General features: G+C 41.7%; 1 pseudogene; it reads right to left on the bottom strand.

The window, feature by feature from the left end:
- Positions 1-20,649: 20,649 nt before the first annotated feature.
- Positions 20,650-23,079, bottom strand: LOC119325084 (annotated as a pseudogene).
- Positions 23,080-24,526: the final 1,447 nt, after the last annotated feature.

Below are 24,526 nucleotides of genomic sequence, written 5' to 3'. Positions count from 1 at the left end.
TGTATGCATCACTCTATGTCTATGGATATCCTTGTTTGTTCCTTGTGGGACTAACCCATGTAGGTATCAAAAGTGCAACTCACTCCAATGGATTGCTCCAAATGATCTACATCAACATCGAGCATCCACATCTTCAACACCTACATGAAGTCATCATCGACAAAACCCAAGGTTAGTTCATCCCTCTTAGGGGGGATCTCACATCTAGGGGGAGCTTTACTCTAAGAATTGAGCTAACGCAACTCTAAGGGTGTGAACACAACAATGCTTTTATGTAAAAGTGGTAACCCCACTTGTGCTTAAACGATGAGTATGACCTATGATCAAATGTTCTTATTTGACTCCTAAGTCAATATACTCATATATAGATGACCTAGTCATCGCCAATTGTTAGATAGATGCTAGTATTGGTTGTGCATGCTTTGCCACATATTTCATTTGCCATTTTATTGTGTGAGCATGTTGGTTGCACGTTTTACTCATTCGAGGACATCCACTTGTTGTTTTGATTGTTTGGATTCTTTTTCTTTTGCCAAGTGGATGGACAAGAATGGCTAAAAACCTTCTCTAGCTATCTATGCTTTTCTTGTCTCAAACTCTATTCATGCTACATCACAAAGTTTGATCAAGTCAGATTCGAACCACTCTGTGTGAGGAGCACTCGGAGTCCCCGATTCGTCATAGACATAAACTTCCAAAACCTCTTTGTGCATTTCGGTCTGACCGATTCCCCATTTTTGGTCATACCGAGATCATTAAGTTGATCTAGGTTTTCAACCTCGGTGCAACCGATTAGAACTTTTTGGTCACACCGAGTTGCAGTAACTGCTTGCAGTTTTGCATCTCGGTGCCACCGAGTTGTTCCACTCCGTCACACCGACAGGGTCAGGCTATATATACCCCCGGGTCAAATTTTGGAAAATTTTCCGAAACCCCTTCGCCCGCGCATGGCCTGCTCTGCCTCCTCGGGTCTCCGGATCGTCCTCCTCATTGCCAGCGATCTCCCGCTGCTGGACTCCGCCGCCGTCAACGGCATTCTGCCCCGCCGTTGCCACCGTAGCAAGTTCATCGCCGAACTAGGGTATGGACTTGAAGCTTTGTGCTATCCTTAACTCTGATTCCTAGCACATTGCTTTGCCATGAATCTTGTCACGTTTGAAATCATTCTATCCAGTGAAAGGACTCTGTAGATTTGATTTGATTTGAAGATTTAGGGTTAGGTTTTTGCCGAATTCATCTCAGACCGACCGAGTTGTAGGAATCGGTGTCATCGATTTGGCTTAGGCCTTTGCACATGTGATTTTTGGTGTGTTTGAGAATTGCAAATCAGTGTGACTGAGATCGATTCTTTGTGAAACCCTAGCAGTCTTGGTGCCACCGAACTGTGACTCGGTCTGACCGAGTTCACTAGTTCATGTTCCAAAAGCTGCTTCGGTATCACCGAGTTTACAAATCGGTAGCTCCGAAATGCTTTCTGTGGAAAACTAAAACTAAGTTTTTGACTCAATTATTTTGCAAAAACCTCTGTGCTTTGCGATGCTCATCCACTCTACCTCATCTACATCTATTCACAAGGTCTGCAGTCAAAGTTTGCAATATATCTGATCAAAGTGACAGCCAGAACAAGTCAGAGGAGCAAGCTCAGATGAGTGAGGGCACTAGTCCCTCAAGCAGTTATGATGATGGCAGCAGGAGCACACCCAGCAATTTGCCCAAGGCAGCAACCAGGGCAAGGAAGAAGAAAACCTCAGATTCTGAAGAAGAGGACTATATTGCTGATGAGGATGAGGCCACTTCAAAGAAGAAGGTGCTGAAACAGGAGTGTGGCACATCTGCTACCTCAAAGCCAGGCATGAACAAGAAGGCACCTGCCAGGAGAGTGCCCACTTGCTAACCCAGGAAGGTTGCCACTGGTGAAACCATGAAGTTCACCATCGAGTCTGATGAAGATAAGAAGAAGAAGAGAGTGAGAACAACTACTGCCGAAGTCCTTGGCAAGCCCTCTATGAGGAGATCTTCTGATGATGAAGAAGAAGAGGAAGAGGATGCTGCACCAGCACCTAAAGCTCAGAAGCTAATGAGAGATGCAATCAAGTCAGGGGCTGCTCCATCTAAGCCCAAAGCTGCTCCCAAGGCTGCTGCTCCAGCACCAAAGCCTAAGCCCAAGAGGAATACCAGAAGCATACCTGCATCTGAGAAGAACAAGGCCCCGGTGCCTGAAGCTGCTGAAGAAGAAGATGATTCTCTAGTTTTGACAAAGTTGAAGCCCAAGATTCCTGACCACAATGATGCTCATCCAGTTGTTGAAGACATGCATATCAGAAAGGATGCTGGACTGAGATTGTGGAGACAGTCAGATTCCACACAAAGGAGCAACAGGATTTCTATGAAACCATTTTACTTGACAAGAAGCCAATTGTGTGTGACATGAGATGGATCAACTGGGACTACATCAAGAAGAATGAAGCTCACTATCTAGGAGTATATGACAGCTTCAAGTCTTGTGGAGTTGATGACTTTGTTGCCCAAAAGCTCACCAAGTGGAATGATGAGCTCATCATGCAGTTTTACTCCACAACTCACTTCTACCCAGATGGAAAGATTGTCTGGATGTCTGAAGGTACTAGGTACCAAATCCATAGTTGAAGAATGGGCTGAGTTGATCAATGCCCCAAAGGAATTTGAAGATGACTTGGATGTATATGCAGAGAAGAAGAAAGACCACAACTCTATGGCTCATATGTACAGAGAGATCCCAGATAAATCTTTGAAAACTCATAAGCTTGGATCTGTGCACTTCTTGTTGTTTGGTCTACCTACAATTAACTGGATACTCAGGCACACTTTGCTTCCTAAGTCAAGAGATCACAAGATGATCAGAGGTCATGCTATCAACTTGCTGCACTTGTTTGATATACCTCAAAAATTCAAATTCATGAGCCTGATTGTGGAAACAATCAAGAGAACATCAGCTGATCAGAAGAGGAGTTGTGGGTATGCTCCACACATTAAGGAGCTCATCAACTCAAAGATGGGCATAGACACATATATTTTGGATAAGGAGCATCTACCCCTACACCCTGAATTTGAAGATAGCACTGTTGAGATGAATGAGGAGGAACCATCATCTGTGCAAGCACATGAAAAGAGAGAGAAAGTAAGGGCAGAGAAAACTGCAAAGATGCCAACTGCTGAAGAGGCATCTCAAGTGTATCTGAAGAGCAAGCAAGACCAACTTGGCTACTTGATTGCCTCCACCTTGAGGATTGAGAAGGGCTTGGCCATCCTGACTCAAAACCAGGAGAGCTTGGAGAAAATCATAGAGCAGAAATTTTATGCACTTGATGTGAAGGTCACAGAAATCCAAACTACAGTTGAGCAACTTCAGGAGGATGTGGAGGAGAAGAAGGGCAAGTCTACCACAGATGCATTTGCTAGAGTGCCCAGAGGACAGAGATCTGCTGCAGTGCCTGTTCCAGACACCAGAGCTACATCATCTGCACCAGCTGCCACGGCCTCAGTGCCACCAGCTCCAGCAGCCACTCCACCAGCTCCAGCTACATCAACTGATGCTCGTCCTTGGGGTCATCTCTACACCACCTCATGAAGACCAAGCCTGAGAGTCGTTTAGCACTATGCATTTTTGAACTTTTTGGTAACTTGTTGCCAAAGGGGGAGAAAAATGTATAGATCATAGGCTTCGAGAGAGAGTGTTGCTTTTGATCTCTCTTGTTTTTGGTGGTTGAACTTCTTTATTTCTGTGTGTGTTTGCTTGATACATTATGCCTTTTGTGAGATACTTGGATGATCATGTGTTTGATCATATGCTACCTTAATGCTTGTTAGATGATATTATCTCTTATATCCTTATGTGATCATTCACTTTGCTTGGTGATGAGTGCATGTGTTTAATTATTATCATTTTGAGCGCTCCACCAAGATGTATGTGACATGGAAGAGTGACCCATGATCCTAAATCATTGTGCATTTGCAGTCCAAAGAAAATTTTAAATAGTGCACAAATTTAGGGAGAGCTCTTGCTTATCACATACTTCTCAAAGCGACAATGTTTTTCAATCTTATTATCATTTGTCGAAGCTTTGATCTATATGTTGTCATCAATTACCAAAAAGGGGGAGATTGAAAGTGCAACTACCCCTGGGTGGTTTTGGTAATTCCTAACAACATATAGCTCATTGAGCTAATGCTATTTCAAGATAAATATTTCAGGAAAGCTCAATGATTGGCATGGCATGGATGAGAAAAGTGGATCCCTCAAAATGCGAAGGACAAAAGGATTGGCTCAAGCTCAAAGCACAAAGACTCTATGATACGTCTCCAACGTATCTATAATTTATGAAGCATTCATGCTATTTTATTATCTGTTTTGAATGATTACGGGCTTTATTATACACTTTTATATTACTTTTGGGACTAACCTATTAACCGGAGGCCCAGCCCATATTGCTATTTTATTGCCTGTTTCAGTATTTTGAAGAAAAGGAATATCAAACGGAGTCCAAACGGAATGAAACCTTCGGGAGCGTGATTTTTGGAAAGGATATGATCCGGGAGACTTGGAGTTCAAGCCAGGGAAGGTTCGAGGAAGCCAGGAGATAGGAGGGCGCGCCCACCCCCTGGGCACGCCCCTGTCTCCTGGGCCCCTCGAGGTTCCCCCGACCGACTTCTTTCGCCTATATAAGTCCACGAACCCTAAAAACATCGAATATGAAGATAGATCGGGAGTTCCGCCGCCGCAAGCCTCTGTAGCCACCAAAAACCTCTCGGGAGCCCGTTCCGGCACCCTGCCGAAGGGGGGATCCCTCACCGGTGGCCATCTTCATCATCCCAGGGCTCTCCATGACGAGGAGGGAGTAGTTCACCCTCGGGGCTGAGGGTATGTACTAGTAGCTATGTGTTTGATCTCTCTCTCTCGTGTTCTCTCTATGGCACAATCTTGATGTATCGCGAGCTTTGCTATTATAGTTGGATCTTATGATGTTTCTCCCCCTCTACTCTCTTGTGATGAATTGAGTTTTCCTCTTGAAGTTATCTTATCGGATTAAGTCTTTAAGGATTGAGAACACTTGATGTATGTCTTGTCGTGTTTATCTGTGGTGACAATGGGATATCACGTGATCCACTTGATGTATGTTTTGGTGATCAACTTGTGGGTTCCGCCCATGAACCTATGCATAAGGGTTGGCACACGTTTTCGTCTTGACTCTCCGGTAGAAACTTTGGGGCACTCTCTGAAGTACTTTGTGTTGGTTGGATAGATGAATCTGAGATTGTGTGATGCATATCGATCATGCCAACGGATACTTGAGGTGACAATGGAGTATGTAGGTGACATTAGGGTTTTGGTTGATTTGTGTCTTAAGGTGTTATTCTAGTATGAACTCTTGAATAGATCGATCCGAAAGAATAACTTTGAGGTGGTTTCATACCCTACCATAATCTCTTCGTTTGTTCTCCGCTATTAGTGGCTTTGGAGTGACTCTTTGTTGCATATTGAGGGATAGGTATATGATCCAGTTATGTTATTATTGTTGAGAGAACTTGCACTAGTGAAAGTATGACCCCTATGCCTTGTTTCCTACCATCGCAATATCGTTTACGCTCACTTTTACCACTTGTTACCTTGCTGTTTTTATATTTTCAGATTACAAAAACCTATATCTATCATCCATATTACACTTGTATCACCATCTCTTTGCCGAACTAGTGCACCTATACAATTTACCATTGTATTGGGTGTGTTGGAGACACAAGAGACTCTTTGTTATTTGGTTGCAGGGTTTTTTGAGAGAGACCATATTCATCGTACGCCTCCCACGGATTGATAAACCTTAGGTCATCCACTTAAGGGAAATTTGCTACTGTCCTACAAACCTGTGCACTTGCAGGTCCAACAACGTCTACAAGCAGAAGGTTGTGTAGTAGACATCAAGCTCTTTTCTGGCGCCGTTGCCGGGGAGGCTAGGTAAGCGGCATTCACACCCCGTCAACTAAGCTCTTTTCTAGCACCGTTGCCGGGGAGGTGAGTGCTTGAAGGTATATCTTTAGATCTTGCAATCGAATCTTTTTGTTTCTTGTTTTATCACTAGTTTAGTTTATAAAAGAAAATTTCAAAAAAAATAGAATTAAGTTTGTCTCATACGCTTCATCTTTTTAATATCTTTCGTAAGTATGATGAAAAGGAAAATTGTGCTCAAGTGCTAGAAGAAGAAGTCTATAAAATGTTTGATACTAAATCTTTGAATGATGAGCATGATTGCAATGTTGTTAGTATAAATTCCTTGAATATCCGTGATGCTAATGGTATGCAAAGCCACAAGCTTGGGCAAGCTACGTTTTATGAAGATGATATTTTTTGTCTCCCAAGTTTTGATATGCAAAGTTGTTATGATGATAACATGCCTCTTATCTATGATGATTGTATTGATGAAAATGGGTTTGGAAGAGTGTTAACGTTAGGAAGTAGTGATCCCACTATTTTGGAGGATGTTGAATCTTATTGTGATGAATATGAAAGTGGATTTGGAAGAGTGTCAACTTCATTTAGTGATGAATCCACTATTTCGGAAGAGGTTCCAATTGATTATGAGAACAAAGTTGCTATCTATGATGATTATTGTGATGACTTGTATGCTATTAAGTATAATGATAACCATGAAACTTGTCATCATGATTTTAGTTTTCAATTGGATTATGCCTCACATGATATTTTGTTGAGTTTGCTCCCACTACTATTCATGACAAGAAATTTGCTTATGTGGAGAGTAGTAAATTTTCTATGCTTGTAGATCATGAAAAGAATGCTTTATGTGCTGGTTATATTGTTGAATTCATTCATGATGCTACTGAAAATTATTATGAGAGAGGAATATATGCTTGTAGGAATTGCAATAATATCAAGTTTGCTCTCTATGTGTTGAAAATCTTGAAGCTATGCTTGTTTTGCCTTCCTATGCTAGTTGATTATTGTTCTCATAAGTTGTTTTCTCACAAAATCCCTATGCATAGGAAATGGGTTAGACTTAAATGTGATAGTCATATGCTTCATGATGCTCCCGTTATGTTTCAATTCTTATCTTTTATGTGAGCATCATTGCCATCATCATGCCTAGCTAGAAAGGCATTAAAGGAAAGCGCTTGTTGGGAGACAACCCAATATTTACCCTTACTGTTTTTGTGTGTCTACATGATTATGCTACTGTAGTAATCATGTTTTATAACTTTTGTTTCAATAAAGTGCCAAGTAAGACCTTTAGGATAGCTTACGGTGATAGTTGTGTTGATCCTGCTGAAAATCAGAAACTTTTGCACCCAGTAAATTAGTTTTGATAATTCACATAAACGTGCTTATGATCTGATTCTTTTTGTTATGGATTGTTACACAAATTTCTTAGGACTTCCTAATTTTGTAGAATTTTTGGAGTTCCAGAAATATACGTTTGATACAGATTACTACAGACTATTCTGTTTTTGACAGATTCTGTTTTCATTGTGTTGTTTGCTTATTTTGATGAATCTATGAGTAGTATCTGAGGGTATGAACCATACAGAAGTTAGAATATAGTAGATATTACACCAATATGAATTTAGAATGAGTTCATTACAGTACCTAAGTGGTGGTTTTATTTTCTTATACTAACGGAGCTTACGAGTTTTCTGTTGAGTTTTGTGTTGTGAAGTTTTCAAGTTTTGGGTAAAGATTCGATGGACTATGGAATAAGGAGTGGCAAGAGCCTAAGCTTGGGGATGCCCAAGGTAATATTCAAGGACAACCAAGAGCCTAAGCTTGGGGATGCCCCGGATGGCATCCCCTCTTTCGTCTTTGTCTATCGATCCGAAAGAATAACTTTGAGGTGGTCTCGTACCCTACCATAATCTCTTCGTTTGTTCTCTGCTATTAGTGGCTTTGGAGTGACTCTTTGTTGCATGTTGAGGGATAGTTATATGATCCAGTTATGTTATTACTGTTGAGAGAACTTGCACTAGTGAAAGTATGAACCCTATGCCTTGTTTCCTACCATTGCAATACCGTTTGCGCTCACTTTTACCACTTGTTACCTTGCTGTTTTTATATTTTAAGATTACAAAAACCTATATCTACCATCCATATTGCACTTGTATCACCATCTCTTCGCGAACTAGTGCACCTATACAATTTACCATTGTATTGGGTGTGTTGGGGACACAAGAGAGTCTTTGTTATTTGGTTGCAGGGTTATTTGAGAGAGACCATCTTCATCCTACGCCTCCCACGGATTGATAAACCTTAGGTCATCCACTTGAGGGAAATTTGCTACTGTCCTACAAACCTGTGCACTTGCAGGCCCAACAACGTCTACAAGAAGAAGGTTGTTTAGTAGACATCAAGCTCTTTTCTGGCGCCGTTGCCGAGGAGGCTAGGTAAGCGGCATTCACACCCCGTCAACTAAGCTCTTTTCTGGCGCCGTTCCCGGGGAGGTGAGTGCTTGAAGGTATATCTTTAGATCTTGCAATCGAATCTTTTTGTTTCTTATTTTATCACTAGTTTAGTTTATAAAAGAAAATTTCAAAAAAAATGGAATTAAGTTTGTCTCATACGCTTCATCTTTTTAATATCTTTCGTAAGTATGATGAAAAGGAAAATTGTGCTCAAGTGCTAGAAGAAGAAGTCTATAAAATGTTTGATACTAAATCTTTGAATGATGAGCATGATTGCAATGTTGTTAGTATAAATTCCTTGAATATCCATGATGCTAATGATATGCAAAGCCACAAGCTTGGGCAAGCTATGTTTTATGAAGATGATATTTTTTGTCCCCCAAGTTTTGATATGAAAAGTTGTTATGATGATAGCATGCCTCTTATCTATGATGATTATATTGATGAAAGTGGGTTTGGAAGAGTGTTAACTTTAGGAAGTAGTGATCCCACTATTTTGGAGGATGTTGAATCTTATTGTGATGAATATGAAAGTGGATTTGGAAGAGTGTCAACTTCATTTAGTGATGAATCCACTATTTCGGAAGAGGTTCCAAATGATTATGAGAACAAAGTTGCTATCTATGATGATTATTGTGATGACTTGTATGCTATTAAGAATAATGATAACCATGAAACTTGTCATCATGATTTTAGTTTTCAATTGGATTATGCCTCACATGATAATTATTTTGTTGATTTTGCTCCCACTACTATTCATGAGAAGAAATTTGCTTATGTGGAGAGTAGTAAATTTTCTATGCTTGTAGATCATGAAAAGAATGCTTTATGTGCTGGTTATATTGTTGAATTCATTCATGATGCTACTGAAAATTATTATGAGAGAGGAATATATGCTTGTAGGAATTGCAATAATATCAAGTTTGCTCTCTATGTGTTGAAAATCTTGAAGCTATGCTTGTTTTGCCTTCCTATGCTAGTTGATTATTGTTCCCATAAGTTGTTTTCTCACAAAATCCCTATGCATAGGAAATGGGTTAGACTTAAATGTGATAGTCATATGCTTCATGATGCTCCCGTTATGTTTCAATTCTTATCTTTTATGTGAGCATCATTGCCATCATCATGCCTAGCTAGAAAGGCATTAAAGAAAAGCGCTTGTTGGGAGACAACCCAATATTTACCCTTATTGTTTTTGTGTGTCTACATGATTATGCTACTGTAGTAATCATGTTTTATAACTTTTGTTTCAATAAAGTGCCAAGTAAGACCTTTAGGATAGCTTACGGTGATAGTTGTGTTGATCCTGCTGAAAATCAGAAACTTTTGCACCCAGTAAATTAGTTTTGATAATTCACATAAACGTGCTTATGATCTGATTCTTTTTGTTATGGATTGTTACACAAATTTCTTAGGACTTCCTAGTTTTGTAGAATTTTTGGAGTTCCAGAAATATACGTTTGATACAGATTACTACAGACTATTCTGTTTTTGACAGATTCTGTTTTCATTGTGTTGTTTGCTTATTTTGATGAATCTATGAGTAGTATCTGAGGGTATGAACCATACAGAAGTTAGAATATAGTAGATATTACACCAATATGAATTTAGAATGAGTTCATTACAGTACCTAAGTGGTGGTTTTATTTTCTTATACTAACGGAGCTTACGAGTTTTCTGTTGAGTTTTGTGTTGTGAAGTTTTCAAGTTTTGGGTAAAGATTCGATGGACTATGGAATAAGGAGTGGCAAGAACCTAAGCTTGGGGATGCCCAAGGTAATATTCAAGGACAACCAAGAGCCTAAGCTTGGGGATGCCCCGGATGGCATCCCCTCTTTCATCTTTGTCTATCGATCCGAAAGAATAACTTTGAGGTGGTCTCGTACCCTACCATAATCTCTTCGTTTGTTCTCTGCTATTAGTGGCTTTGGAGTGACTCTTTGTTGCATGTTGAGGGATAGTTATATGATCCAGTTATGTTATTACTGTTGAGAGAACTTGCACTAGTGAAAGTATGAACCCTATGCCTTGTTTCCTACCATTGCAATACCGTTTGCGCTCACTTTTACCACTTGTTACCTTGCTGTTTTTATATTTTAAGATTACAAAAACCTATATCTACCATCCATATTGCACTTGTATCACCATCTCTTCGCGAACTAGTGCACCTATACAATTTACCATTGTATTGGGTGTGTTGGGGACACAAGAGAGTCTTTGTTATTTGGTTGCAGGGTTATTTGAGAGAGACCATCTTCATCCTACGCCTCCCACGGATTGATAAACCTTAGGTCATCCACTTGAGGGAAATTTGCTACTGTCCTACAAACCTGTGCACTTGCAGGCCCAACAACGTCTACAAGAAGAAGGTTGTTTAGTAGACATCAAGCTCTTTTCTGGCGCCGTTGCCGAGGAGGCTAGGTAAGCGGCATTCACACCCCGTCAACTAAGCTCTTTTCTGGCGCCGTTCCCGGGGAGGTGAGTGCTTGAAGGTATATCTTTAGATCTTGCAATCGAATCTTTTTGTTTCTTATTTTATCACTAGTTTAGTTTATAAAAGAAAATTTCAAAAAAAATGGAATTAAGTTTGTCTCATACGCTTCATCTTTTTAATATCTTTCGTAAGTATGATGAAAAGGAAAATTGTGCTCAAGTGCTAGAAGAAGAAGTCTATAAAATGTTTGATACTAAATCTTTGAATGATGAGCATGATTGCAATGTTGTTAGTATAAATTCCTTGAATATCCATGATGCTAATGATATGCAAAGCCACAAGCTTGGGCAAGCTATGTTTTATGAAGATGATATTTTTTGTCCCCCAAGTTTTGATATGCAAAGTTGTTATGATGATAGCATGCCTCTTATCTATGATGATTATATTGATGAAAGTGGGTTTGGAAGAGTGTTAACTTTAGGAAGTAGTGATCCCACTATTTTGGAGGATGTTGAATCTTATTGTGATGAATATGAAAGTGGATTTGGAAGAGTGTCAACTTCATTTAGTGATGAATCCACTATTTCGGAAGAGGTTCCAAATGATTATGAGAACAAAGTTGCTATCTATGATGATTATTGTGATGACTTGTATGCTATTAAGAATAATGATAACCATGAAACTTGTCATCATGATTTTAGTTTTTAATTGGATTATGCCTCACATGATAATTATTTTGTTGAGTTTGCTCCCACTACTATTCATGAGAAGAAATTTGCTTATGTGGAGAGTAGTAAATTTTCTATGCTTGTAGATCATGAAAAGAATGCTTTATGTGCTGGTTATATTGTTGAATTCATTCATGATGCTACTGAAAATTATTATGAGAGAGGAATATATGCTTGTAGGAATTGCAATAATATCAAGTTTGCTCTCTATGTGTTGAAAATCTTGAAGCTATGCTTGTTTTGCCTTCCTATGCTAGTTGATTATTGTTCCCATAAGTTGTTTTCTCACAAAATCCCTATGCATAGGAAATGGGTTAGACTTAAATGTGATAGTCATATGCTTCATGATGCTCCCGTTATGTTTCAATTCTTATCTTTTATGTGAGCATCATTGCCATCATCATGCCTAGCTAGAAAGGCATTAAAGAAAAGCGCTTGTTGGGAGACAACCCAATATTTACCCTTACTGTTTTTGTGTGTCTACATGATTATGCTACTGTAGTAATCATGTTTTATAACTTTTGTTTCAATAAAGTGCCAAGTAAGACCTTTAGGATAGCTTACGGTGATAGTTGTGTTGATCCTGCTGAAAATCAGAAACTTTTGCACCCAGTAAATTAGTTTTGATAATTCACATAAACGTGCTTATGATCTGATTCTTTTTGTTATGGATTGTTACACAAATTTCTTAGGACTTCCTAATTTTGTAGAATTTTTGGAGTTCCAGAAATATACGTTTGATACAGATTACTACAGACTATTCTGTTTTTGACAGATTCTGTTTTCATTGTGTTGTTTGCTTATTTTGATGAATCTATGAGTAGTATCTGAGGGTATGAACCATACAGAAGTTAGAATATAGTAGATATTACACCAATATGAATTTAGAATGAGTTCATTACAGTACCTAAGTGGTGGTTTTATTTTCTTATACTAACGGAGCTTACGAGTTTTCTGTTGAGTTTTGTGTTGTGAAGTTTTCAAGTTTTGGGTAAAGATTCGATGGACTATGGAATAAGGAGTGGCAAGAACCTTAGCTTGGGGATGCCCAAGGTAATATTCAAGGACAACCAAGAGCCTAAGCTTGGGGATGCCCCGGATGGCATCCCCTCTTTCGTCTTTGTCTATCGATCCGAAAGAATAACTTTGAGGTGGTCTCGTACCCTACCATAATCTCTTCGTTTGTTCTCTGCTATTAGTGGCTTTGGAGTGACTCTTTGTTGCATGTTGAGGGATAGTTATATGATCCAGTTATGTTATTACTGTTGAGAGAACTTGCACTAGTGAAAGTATGAACCCTATGCCTTGTTTCCTACCATTGCAATACCGTTTGCGCTCACTTTTACCACTTGTTACCTTGCTGTTTTTATATTTTAAGATTACAAAAACCTATATCTACCATCCATATTGCACTTGTATCACCATCTCTTCGCGAACTAGTGCACCTATACAATTTACCATTGTATTGGGTGTGTTGGGGACACAAGAGAGTCTTTGTTATTTGGTTGCAGGGTTATTTGAGAGAGACCATCTTCATCCTACGCCTCCCACGGATTGATAAACCTTAGGTCATCCACTTGAGGGAAATTTGCTACTGTCCTACAAACCTGTGCACTTGCAGGCCCAACAACGTCTACAAGAAGAAGGTTGTTTAGTAGACATCAAGCTCTTTTCTGGCGCCGTTGCCGAGGAGGCTAGGTAAGCGGCATTCACACCCCGTCAACTAAGCTCTTTTCTGGCGCCGTTCCCGGGGAGGTGAGTGCTTGAAGGTATATCTTTAGATCTTGCAATCGAATCTTTTTGTTTCTTATTTTATCACTAGTTTAGTTTATAAAAGAAAATTTCAAAAAAAATGGAATTAAGTTTGTCTCATACGCTTCATCTTTTTAATATCTTTCGTAAGTATGATGAAAAGGAAAATTGTGCTCAAGTGCTAGAAGAAGAAGTCTATAAAATGTTTGATACTAAATCTTTGAATGATGAGCATGATTGCAATGTTGTTAGTATAAATTCCTTGAATATCCATGATGCTAATGATATGCAAAGCCACAAGCTTGGGCAAGCTATGTTTTATGAAGATGATATTTTTTGTCCCCCAAGTTTTGATATGCAAAGTTGTTATGATGATAGCATGCCTCTTATCTATGATGATTATATTGATGAAAGTGGGTTTGGAAGAGTGTTAACTTTAGGAAGTAGTGATCCCACTATTTTGGAGGATGTTGAATCTTATTGTGATGAATATGAAAGTGGATTTGGAAGAGTGTCAACTTCATTTAGTGATGAATCCACTATTTCGGAAGAGGTTCCAAATGATTATGAGAACAAAGTTGCTATCTATGATGATTATTGTGATGACTTGTATGCTATTAAGAATAATGATAACCATGAAACTTGTCATCATGATTTTAGTTTTCAATTGGATTATGCCTCACATGATAATTATTTTGTTGAGTTTGCTCCCACTACTATTCATGAGAAGAAATTTGCTTATGTGGAGAGTAGTAAATTTTCTATGCTTGTAGATCATGAAAAGAATGCTTTATGTGCTGGTTATATTGTTGAATTCATTCATGATGCTACTGAAAATTATTATGAGAGAGGAATATATGCTTGTAGGAATTGCAATAATATCAAGTTTGCTCTCTATGTGTTGAAAATCTTGAAGCTATGCTTGTTTTGCCTTCCTATGCTAGTTGATTATTGTTCCCATAAGTTGTTTGCTCACAAAATCCCTATGCATAGGAAGTGGGTTAGACTTAAATGTGATAGTCATATGCTTCATGATGCTCCTGTTATGTTTCAATTCTTATCTTTTATGTGAGCATCATTGCCATCATCATGCCTAGCTAGAAAGGCATTAAAGAAAAGCGCTTGTTGGGAGACAACCCAATATTTACCCTTACTGTTTTTGTGTGTCTACATGATTATGCTACTGTAGTAATCATGTTTTATAAATTTTGTTTCAATAAAGTGCCAAGTAAGACCTTTAGGATAGCTTACGGTGATAGTTGTGTTGATCCTGCTGAAAATCAGAAACTTTTGCACCCAGTAAATTAGTTTTGATAATTCACATAAACGTGCTTATGATATGATTCTTTTTGTTATGGATTGGTACACAAATTTCTTAGGACTTCCTAATTTGGTAGAATTTTTGGAGTTCCATAAATATATGTTTGATATAGATTACTACAGAATATTCTGTTTTTGACAGATTCTGTTTTCATTGTGTTGTTTGCTTATTTTGATGAATCTATGAGTAGTATCTGAGGGTATGAACCATACAGAAGTTAGAATACAGTAGATATTACACCAATATGAATTTAGAATGAGTTCATTACAGTACCTAAGTGGTGGTTTTATTTTCTTATACTAACGGAGCTTACGAGTTTTCTGTTGAGTTTTGTGTTGTGAAGTTTTCAAGTTTTGGGTAAAGATTCGATGGACTATGGAATAAGGAGTGGCAAGAGCCTAAGCTTGGGGATTCCCAAGGCACCCCAAGGTAATATTCAAGGACAACCAAGAGCCTAAGCTTGGGGATGCCCCGGATGGCATCCCCTCTTTCGTCTTTGTCTATCGATCCGAAAGAGTAACTTTGAGGTGGTTTCGTACCCTACCATAATCTCTTCGTTTGTTCTCCGCTATTAGTGGCTTTGGAGTGACTCTTTGTTGCATGTTGAGGGATAGTTATATGATCCAGTTATGTTATTACTGTTGAGATAACTTGCACTAGTGAAAGTATGAACCATATGCCTTGTTTCCTACCATTGCAATATTGTTTACGCTCACTTTTACCACTTGTTACCTTGCTGTTTTTATATTTTAAGATTACAAAAACCTATATCTACCATCCATATTGCACTTGTATCACCATCTCTTCGCCGAACTAGTGCACCTATACAATTTACCATTGTATTGGGTGTGTTGGGGACACAAGAGAGTCTTTGTTATTTGGTTGCAGGGTTGTTTGAGAGAGACCGTCTTCATCCTACGCCTCCCACGGATTGATAAACCTTAGGTCATCCACTTGAGGGAAATTTGCTACTGTCCTACAAACCTGTGCACTTGCAGGCCCAACAACGTCTACAAGAAGAAGGTTGTGTAGTAGACATCACTCTACATTTTCTATTTTAGTGATCCAAGATCACATTGAGTCTATAGGAAAAGCCAATACTATCAAGGAGGGATGAGGTGTTGCTTAATGAGGTTCTTTCTCAAAGTGCTTAGTGATATGCTCCAAAGCCCTCAACCACTTGCTCACATCCACCCAAACCAAAAGTCAAACTCGGCCCCACCGAAACCATCTATACGGCGCCACCGAGTTCAGATGTCATAGCCACTGCCACAAACCCTAGTCTTTTCGGTCTCACTGATAGGGATCTCGGTCTCACCGAGATGGGATTGCAATCTCTCTGTTTCCCTTCATAACGTCTCGGTCAAACCAAGATGAGCGATCGGTCCCACCGAGATTTCAATGCAAACTCACTGTTTCCCCTTCGTAACATTTCGGTCAAACCGGGATGAGCGAATCGGTCCCACCGAGTTTGCCTGACCAACCCTCTGTGTGTCCATTACCAAAATTGGTCTCACCGAGTTTGTGTAATAGGTCTCACCGAGATTACGTTATGCCCTAACCCTAACCATATTGGTCCCACCGAGATGACATGTCGGTCCCACCGAAAACCCTAACGGTCACATTATTTCCTAAATTGGCCCGACCGAGTTTCGCGATTCGGTCCCACCGAGTTTGGTAAGTTGTGTGTAACGGTTAGATTTTGTGTGGAGGCTATATATACCCCTCCACCCACTCTTCATTCATGGAGAGAGCCATCAAAACGTACCTACACTTCCAGCATACATTTTCTGAGAGAGAACCACCTACACTTGTGTTGAGGTCAAGATATTCCATTCCTACCACATAAATCTTGATCTCTAGCCTTTCCAAGTTGCTTTCCACTCAAATCTTCTTTCCACCAAATCCAAATCCTGAGAGAGAGAGAGAGAGAGAGTTGGGTGTTGGGGAGACTATCATTTGAAGCACAAGAGCAAGGAGTTCATCATCAACACACCATTTGTTACTTCTTGGAGAGTGGTGTCTCCTAGATTGGCTAGGTGTCACTTGGGAGCCTCCGTCAATATTGTGGAGTTGAACCAAGGAGTTTGTAAGGGCAAAGAGATCGCCTACTTCGTGAAGATCTACCCTAGTGAGGCAAGTCCTTCGTGGGCGACGGCCATGGTGGGATAGACAAGGTTGCTTCTTCGTGGACCCTTCGTGGGTGGAGCCCTCCATGGACTCGCGCAACCGTTACCCTTCGTGGGTTGAAGTCTCCATCAAAGTGGATGTACGATAGCACTACCTATCGGAACCACGGCTAAAAAATCTCCGTGTCAACATTATGTTTGCTCCCTCAAACTCCTCCCTTTACCTTCATATGCAATTGTTTTACATTCCGCTAAATACTCTTAGAATTGCATGTGTAGGTTGATTGCTTGACTTGTGCTAAGTTGCTAAAATCTGCCAAGAACTAAAATTGAGAAAATGCTAGATTTTTATTTGGTCAAGTAGTCTAATCACCCCCCTCTAGACATACTTTCGATCCTACGGATGTCAAGAGATTTGTCCCCTGAAGACGTATGAGGGAGGGGTCGTGAGCGAGGAGAACTTGCTAGACATTTAGCAGAATTTTTCAAGGAGAACCTAATGGCAAATGTTCCACACCATGATCGCGAGCTTTGTAAACTACTTTCTTTCATGGTAAAAACATCACCAGTGCTAAGGAGCTAAGGATCAAGGTAGAACACCACAAAGGCACCTAAGAGAAATGGGTTTGCCAGGACAACACAAATATGCATCCAAGAAGTTGAAAACACACACTACAGGAATCAAGAAATTTGTTGTCTGCTTAAACCTTCTTTGGCGCCGTCAATTTTCTGACGATAAACAAAGTCGGAAAAGAGCTACTTTGCCCTGAACTTTTCCTCGGGCGGATGGAAAAGTCTTTGCCATCAGCCAAACTTCGTCTGTGTCATCAGCCGAATAATAATAGATGGCAAAGAAAAGAATCTTTGCCATCAGGCAAAATCCATCTTTGTCGTTAGCCTCAAACATCACACACGGAAAATAAATGGGTAAATATTAGAAAAAAAACACGGGCTCTGCTTGTCCTCCTCTATCGAGTCTGAATAGAGATAGGGCCACTGCATCATGCTCCTCATGGGGAAGACGCTAGGCGGCACAGATATGGCAAGGAGGCGGGGTGTTGGTGCCGGGTTTGAGGCAGTGCCATGGAGGAGGTGCGGATTCAAGGTGCAAGTGCAAGGTCGAGCCCTGGGTCTTGTCGTCAGGGAGTTTTGTAGGCTGCTTGGTCGGACGGATCCATGTGCAGGGATCTTCAGTAGGATGGCGACGAGTCACAGGTGCGGAGGGAGCTTCCGGGTGGCAGCCATGTCTTTTGAGGAGAGAGAGACGGAGATCTGGAAGAGAGAGAAACACCGGAGAGAGGAAGAGCCGGGAGAAGAAAGGGAAGGGAGGAGGAAGGTGAAGGAGACATGTGATGGGCGGCGGTGCTCTGGTGGCTTCAGTCACCGGCGTCGGCCTCCGGCAAGGAGAAGGCGGCTGTCTCGAGTCAGGAAAGGGCAACGAGAAGGAGGTCCTCGGGCGGCACCGGGAGGAAGGTCGTGCGGCGGCGCGGTGCGAGGGCTGGGCAAGAGGTGGTGTAGCGACACCGGGATGGAGGTAGTGCAACGACGCATCATGGGGCGGGAGGTGGTGTGGCGACGCAGGGCGGGAGGTGGTGTGCCGCCTGTCAAACAAACACAGACACCAAAGTGAGCTCTTTGCCGACATTAGAAATTTGCCGTCACTTTTTCTCCATTTTGCCGTCAGCCCCGACAAAAAGCTGACAGAAAGAGCTCCACAGACGGCAAATTTGCTGATACCTGTAGTGACACATACACACTGATACAACTTGTCATCAAGTTATTAAGGAGACATGTATTTGATACTTCCACTCTAACTCATGGTGCACATGAGTGCACCGAAGAGAAATGACGGTGTGCTCCAAGATAGCGACGACAATGTGATTGTCCACCATGCCATCCTCTGCCTTACCCAAAAGAATGAAAGAGGTTGACCACGTTCTTGAGGGTCTTCAGTCCAAAAGAGATGGTGCCATGAAGCCCCCTGATCTTAGAAGCAGGCACCATCATCTGAAAGAAGGGCTCGGATGTCTTATTCATAGGGTGATGACTATAACAAGCCATGAACACGACATCAAGATGGTGCTTCTTGCACACCGACATCTTTCGTGTGCTAGAGGGATGAAAAATCCCCGGTCACGGCTTAGCATTGTCAATTTTGAACTCACTCTAGCATTTGTGAAGGCTGCCAACTCTTGCACCACTTGCAGCTAACACGGGCAGTGTTTGGATTAAGGTCTAAGGACTACAAAGGGTGAATAGTGCTATAAAATAATTATATCCTCATTTTAGGGTAGGAAGTTTTTAGCACATGACAACAAGGACAACACAAGTATAAGTACTTAACAAGCATCTAGTTATAGAACATGATAGGATCTCAAGTGACCCCTAACCATCTAGGATGCGCTCACCAGCCAAGAGTAACAAGCAAAGAAAAGTCACTTGATAAGAACTCCTAGAATGATCTTCAATCAAAAATTCTCTCAAGAATCAAAGGGGTCACTCTCACAAGAATAGGAATTTCATGAAAGAGATGAACTAGAGATGTAGGTATGCAAGAAAGGGGAGTTCTTGGCCTTGGACGAATCGAAGAAGTGAACATGGAACCACCCAGAACTTTTGTTCTTAAGTGTGATGGAGTGGAGTGGCTTGAAGAGGTGGACTGAGTGAGTGAAATGACTAAGGGTGGAAAGGAATGGTTGCAACCATGGATGGGTATGATAGGCTATTTATGGATAAGTTCCAAAATATAGATGTTGCTGCAAAAAATAAGTAACCATGCTTGGAAGGACTGGTAGTGGTTTATGGAATAACCAAGACAATTCAAATAAATTTGAATGGCCACAACAATGTTCAGGGACCAAATAAAGTAAACCACTCAGAAGTACCAATGAATGAATAAGAAGAGGTTTCAACTGAAAAAGATAACACATTTTCGGCAAAGGCAGAACGACTCAGAAAGTACCATGTAAAACCAATTGCTTGGTAGTACCATAGTGAGGGAGTAGTTCTTAGAATAAGAATCTACAGAAAAGAACAGCTCGGAAGTTTCAGTTGAAAACGAGCCGAAATTACCGGACATATATTTTGCCCGACAGACAAATAAATCATGACAACTCAAAATTGCCGACGAGAAGTATTGTGGTCGAAAGCGACAGTACAGAAAATGCTTCAAAGTGGATTTCTCAGCAGTTCCGGAAAAAATGAATAGCGGTTCTTAAGTATTGAAACTCGATATTTTCTCTGAGTATGAATAGCCCAAAGTGGCGCATAGTATGGGAAGATAAATCTTCAGATGTACCGGGGCTTAGAGAAACCCATACAAGGGGAATGGCTAGGAAGTGGATTTTAGTGGAATGAGGTATTTTGGCTCCCAGACTCAGATGAGCCCGTGAGTGAACAAAAAATCATTTAAAATACTAAATTAATTCAAAAAATTCCGTTTTTTTGTAGAGAAAGATGCCTGGGTGCGTGATGTACGTGCCATATTTTAGAACATTTGGATGCCTGAGTAGCTCTCAGCAACAAGGACAAATTTCGGGTCTGTGAAAAAGTTTACTGCTTGTGCACTGTTCAAATCTGATTTTTTTTTTGCTGAGAGCTACTCGGGTGTCCAAATGCATGGAAATTTGGCAGGCACCTCACTCATTCCAATATCTTCCATGCAAAACATTGGATTTTTTTAAATTTTCCTAGTATTTTTTTTAATTTATTGTTCACCAGGTGCAAATGAGCCTAGGCTCATAATTGGATATTCAACTTTGGAGGACTTTGTCTTATAGTCTATTCTTTGGTTTTAAAACAAAGTACTTAGCTCTTGCCGCATTTCATAGTATGATTGTCCAACACTCAATGTGAACCTTGGATTTGGTAAACGCCTAGAAAAATACATGTTAAGAGCTTGAAGAGGACAAAAACTAGAAAAGTTGTTCGTGGGGTCGTGAATGATACTTCACTTTTAGCCAAAGACTTGAATAGAAAAAATAGTCCCACTCCCCGAAATAAACTCATTCAATACATTACTGCATTGGTCATCTCAATTTTGTTGTAAAACAAGCAATTGGAATGTGTCGCCCGCCTCCAGTCAGCAATCAGTGGTTTAGTGGGTTGCAGCAATGGGCAGCCCCTTGCGGCGCGACGGTCCTAGATTGCAGCAACACGACACTGCCCTTGAAGTAGCACGTGCCACGTGGATTAGCGGACGGTGGTGGTATGATAGCCTAGAGATGGAGGAGGTGATCAGGGCAAGCAAGATTTGGTAGGTGATGATGGAGTATAGCGCGAGGTAGAAGGTGTGAAGGAGGGGGATGAGTAGGGGAAGATGAATAGATATGGATAAGGCAGGGGGGCACTTCACATAAGGCCCACTGCGGCATGTGGCGAGCTGTCGAGACGGTCAACGCAAGCGTCAATCAGCTGCCCGATTGTTAATAGTATCTTCATTATACTAAATCGATCGAGGCTAGTGTAATGTCCTATATTAATTAGGCCAGGCTCGATTGAAATCATTCCTTTAATAAAATATATTAATCATACCCAGTGTAAAGCTTTGAAACAAAGACAAAATTTGAAAACAGTCAACAAATAGCATGAAATTCAAAAAGACATGGACAATGGATCCATGCAAAGAGTATCCCCGTACATAATAGAATTGCTTTTCTAGTGACCATCCAAACTAAGGCCTGACAGGGTGAGAGAGGTTTTGGACTTGGCAAGAGCTTCGCCAGGCCTGACAAGTGAATGGGCCAAGCTAGGCTCGGCACATTCCAGCTCAGCGCAAAAACGCACGCCGCTGCCCAGTCCCACACTCGCATATTAGTACTTTCAGCACATAGGCAAGCCTTATAAGGCTTTGTACAATGGGAGGTGCTTAGTGAGGTGCTTACAAAAATAAACCGAGTTTTTCTGAAACACCAATGCCTATTTCTACAGGAGAGACGCTTAGTTAAGCGTTTACCCTGTACAAATAAGCACCGGTGCTTAAGGAAAAACCTGGTTTATTTCTCTAAGCACCTCCTCTAAGCACCTCCCATTGTACAAGGCCTAAGGAGATTAAAAGCTACCTCGAGCCAGTTTCAGGCTTTCAGCACTGCTCTTTCATTTTTGAAGAGAGAGTGTCAATTTTGAGGCACATAGTCTTGCTAGACATACGTTTGGCCAGCAGATAGAAGCATGTGCACAGCAAGGATGACGGACGCCAGCAGACAGCTCACGCCGACGCGGACGCCGGGCACGGCCACGCCCAAGCCCTGCCGGTGCAGGCCGATGCCGACGCCGAGGCAGCACGCCCATCGACACGGGCCTGCTCGCCGCCACGCGAACGCCTCGCTCGTTAATTAAAACTCGCACTCGGAAACTTACCTATCTACTCCCTCCGTCTCAAAATTAATTGAGCCTAATACAAAGTTCAATCACTTATTTTGGGATGAAGGGAGTAGTATATACATGCAAATGCTTGCGTAATACGAGTGAAATCTTCAGCAAGAACCCAGAAACTATTTAACAGAGTAGAAACGGATCACGTACGATGCAGCCACAACAAACAGCCAAACATGATGGAGATAGTAAAGATGGTTGACCATCCGTTAGAAACATATGTGACGCACCTTCTTCCCCCTAGTCAGGGTCGTCGACTTCTGACCCCCTCTGCATGACATGGAACCAAATATTGCGCACCTCCTGGTAGCACATCGGCTTTGGCATGAAGTCGCAGGCGCCTTCATTGATTGTCCTCATCACCATCTTCTTGGAATAGTCGGCGGAGAAAACTACACAAACACATGCAGGATTGCACATCAGTATGTACCGTTACTAACCTCACAGTAACCATGCGTGCATATGTGTGCGAATACTCACTGATGACTGGGTAACGATCCCGAACGCGCTCGAGGAGGTCGAAGCCATCGAATCTATCTCCTTCTTCGCCACCGTGCACGACGGTCATGATGATGTCGAAGTGGAAGCCCTCTCCATTCTCCTCCACCTCTTTCAGCGCTTCCCTTGGTGACGCTTTCGCCGTCACTACATGGCACAAACACGTACGTACAAGGTGATGATCCAGATCTCACAAGAACAGGTAGAGGAGACATGCAAAACTAAGGCGATCAGATCTAAGATGGCCGCCTAGTTACCTTTGTAGCCGCACCTCTCGAGGATTTGCGTCAAGTGCTCGAGGTCGTTCGGGTCGTCCTCCACCACGAGGACCCTCATCCCGGCAGGGAAATCCTGGGGCAAAGTGTCCCTGCCGACGCCGGAAGGGAAGGCGTTGCCGTTCTCCATAGCAAGCACGCCTACCTAGCTCTCTTCAGAAGGTACTGCTGGTGATAGAAAGAGAGTGCAGAAGGTCTGAAGATACAGCTCAGATATATAAAGCCTGCCGGAAGCCTCTTTTTTCCTCGCAAAACAGAGTGGAGTAATGCACTAAGATTTTCCATATATAACTTAATTAATGCGGTACACTAAAACTATATATAACGTATTAATACGAGAGTGGCGTTTTGGTGGCCGAGCTACCTGCAGGCCGCTATCTTGGGCCATGCAGTATGGCGTCGCGATGTGTGCTTGTCTTTTTTCTCGTGCATAACGTTAGCAGTTAAGTTGAAATACATACGTGCCATGCAGTGGTGTGCTAGCTTCGTACATGGGCCGCGGGTGCGTAAGGGAAACACAAGCACGTCATGAGCCTGATGGGCTGATTTTAAAATTAGCACATGTAGCTGGCTCCGGGGTGGTGCGATATTTATTCCGGGCCCGTCTGGCGCTGCACGCTAGCCTAACCCCAGAAGCGGTGCTTTTTCTTCCCCTCGTCGTCAGGCGATTTCATCCCCTTTCCCTCCTGGTAGCTGTGCGGAGCGACGATTCACCATGGATGGACTCGAGTTCTTCTTTGAAGAAGCAGATTCAGGGTGAGAAAGCAGTTTGCCCCACGTAATTTCTCTTGCTCTTACTTCTTCCAAACTGAAATCTGTTTTGACTTGGATATTCTACTCCTTGATTTCACAATGATTTGTCCTCGAGTCCTTCGTCTCCAGATGTAGGTTTGGATCTGGTTGACTGAGAATCGTGTGTGTGCTCCAGGTTGATTCCTAGGCTAGATGCCGGTGATTTTTTGGGTGGCGGAATTGATGTTGTCCAGTCTTGTGGTTGCTTTCCATCCATGAAGCTCGCGGGCGCTCCACCGAGGTGATTTCTTCTGAACCCATGGACATCAGCAGCGCCGAAGACCAGTTCTGATTGGTGGAAGCCAATGTTGCCTCATACCGCAATGGTGAGAAAGTGGTCGTTAGTGACTCAAACGACATGGCTCCTCAAGATACGACCTCTGCAGTTGTACGAGAGGATGGAGATGCAGAGGGTGTGGTCGTCAACAACTCAAAAGGCATGGCACATGTTGACAGAGTCAACTCCCGTGCCGCGTACATGAAACTGGAGTGATGCACGCTTGACGGCGACGTGGAGCTGTGCTGCACTCCAGTGCCTGCTGGTGTACGTGAGCCCACGCAGAATATCAAAAAAGCAAATACGGCAGCTGTACAGCAGACTCTTCTACGAATACAGTCAATATACGGAAGCGTCATGCACGCTTGGCACCAATCGTGGCGAGCACTGACGGGGCTGATTCCGGCCTGCAGATAGCTCGGCCACCAAAGGCCATTTTTGGTATTAATACCCCATATATAGCCTTTACAATTAATAGAGTATATTTAAAGATAGATGATTTCAATCG

Source organism: Triticum dicoccoides, chromosome 6B, assembly GCF_002162155.2.
Source record: "Triticum dicoccoides isolate Atlit2015 ecotype Zavitan chromosome 6B, WEW_v2.0, whole genome shotgun sequence".
NCBI lineage: Eukaryota > Viridiplantae > Streptophyta > Magnoliopsida > Poales > Poaceae > Triticum > Triticum dicoccoides.
The sequence above is the reverse complement of the archived record's forward strand: the minus strand, read 5'-3'. Positions and strand labels throughout refer to the sequence as shown.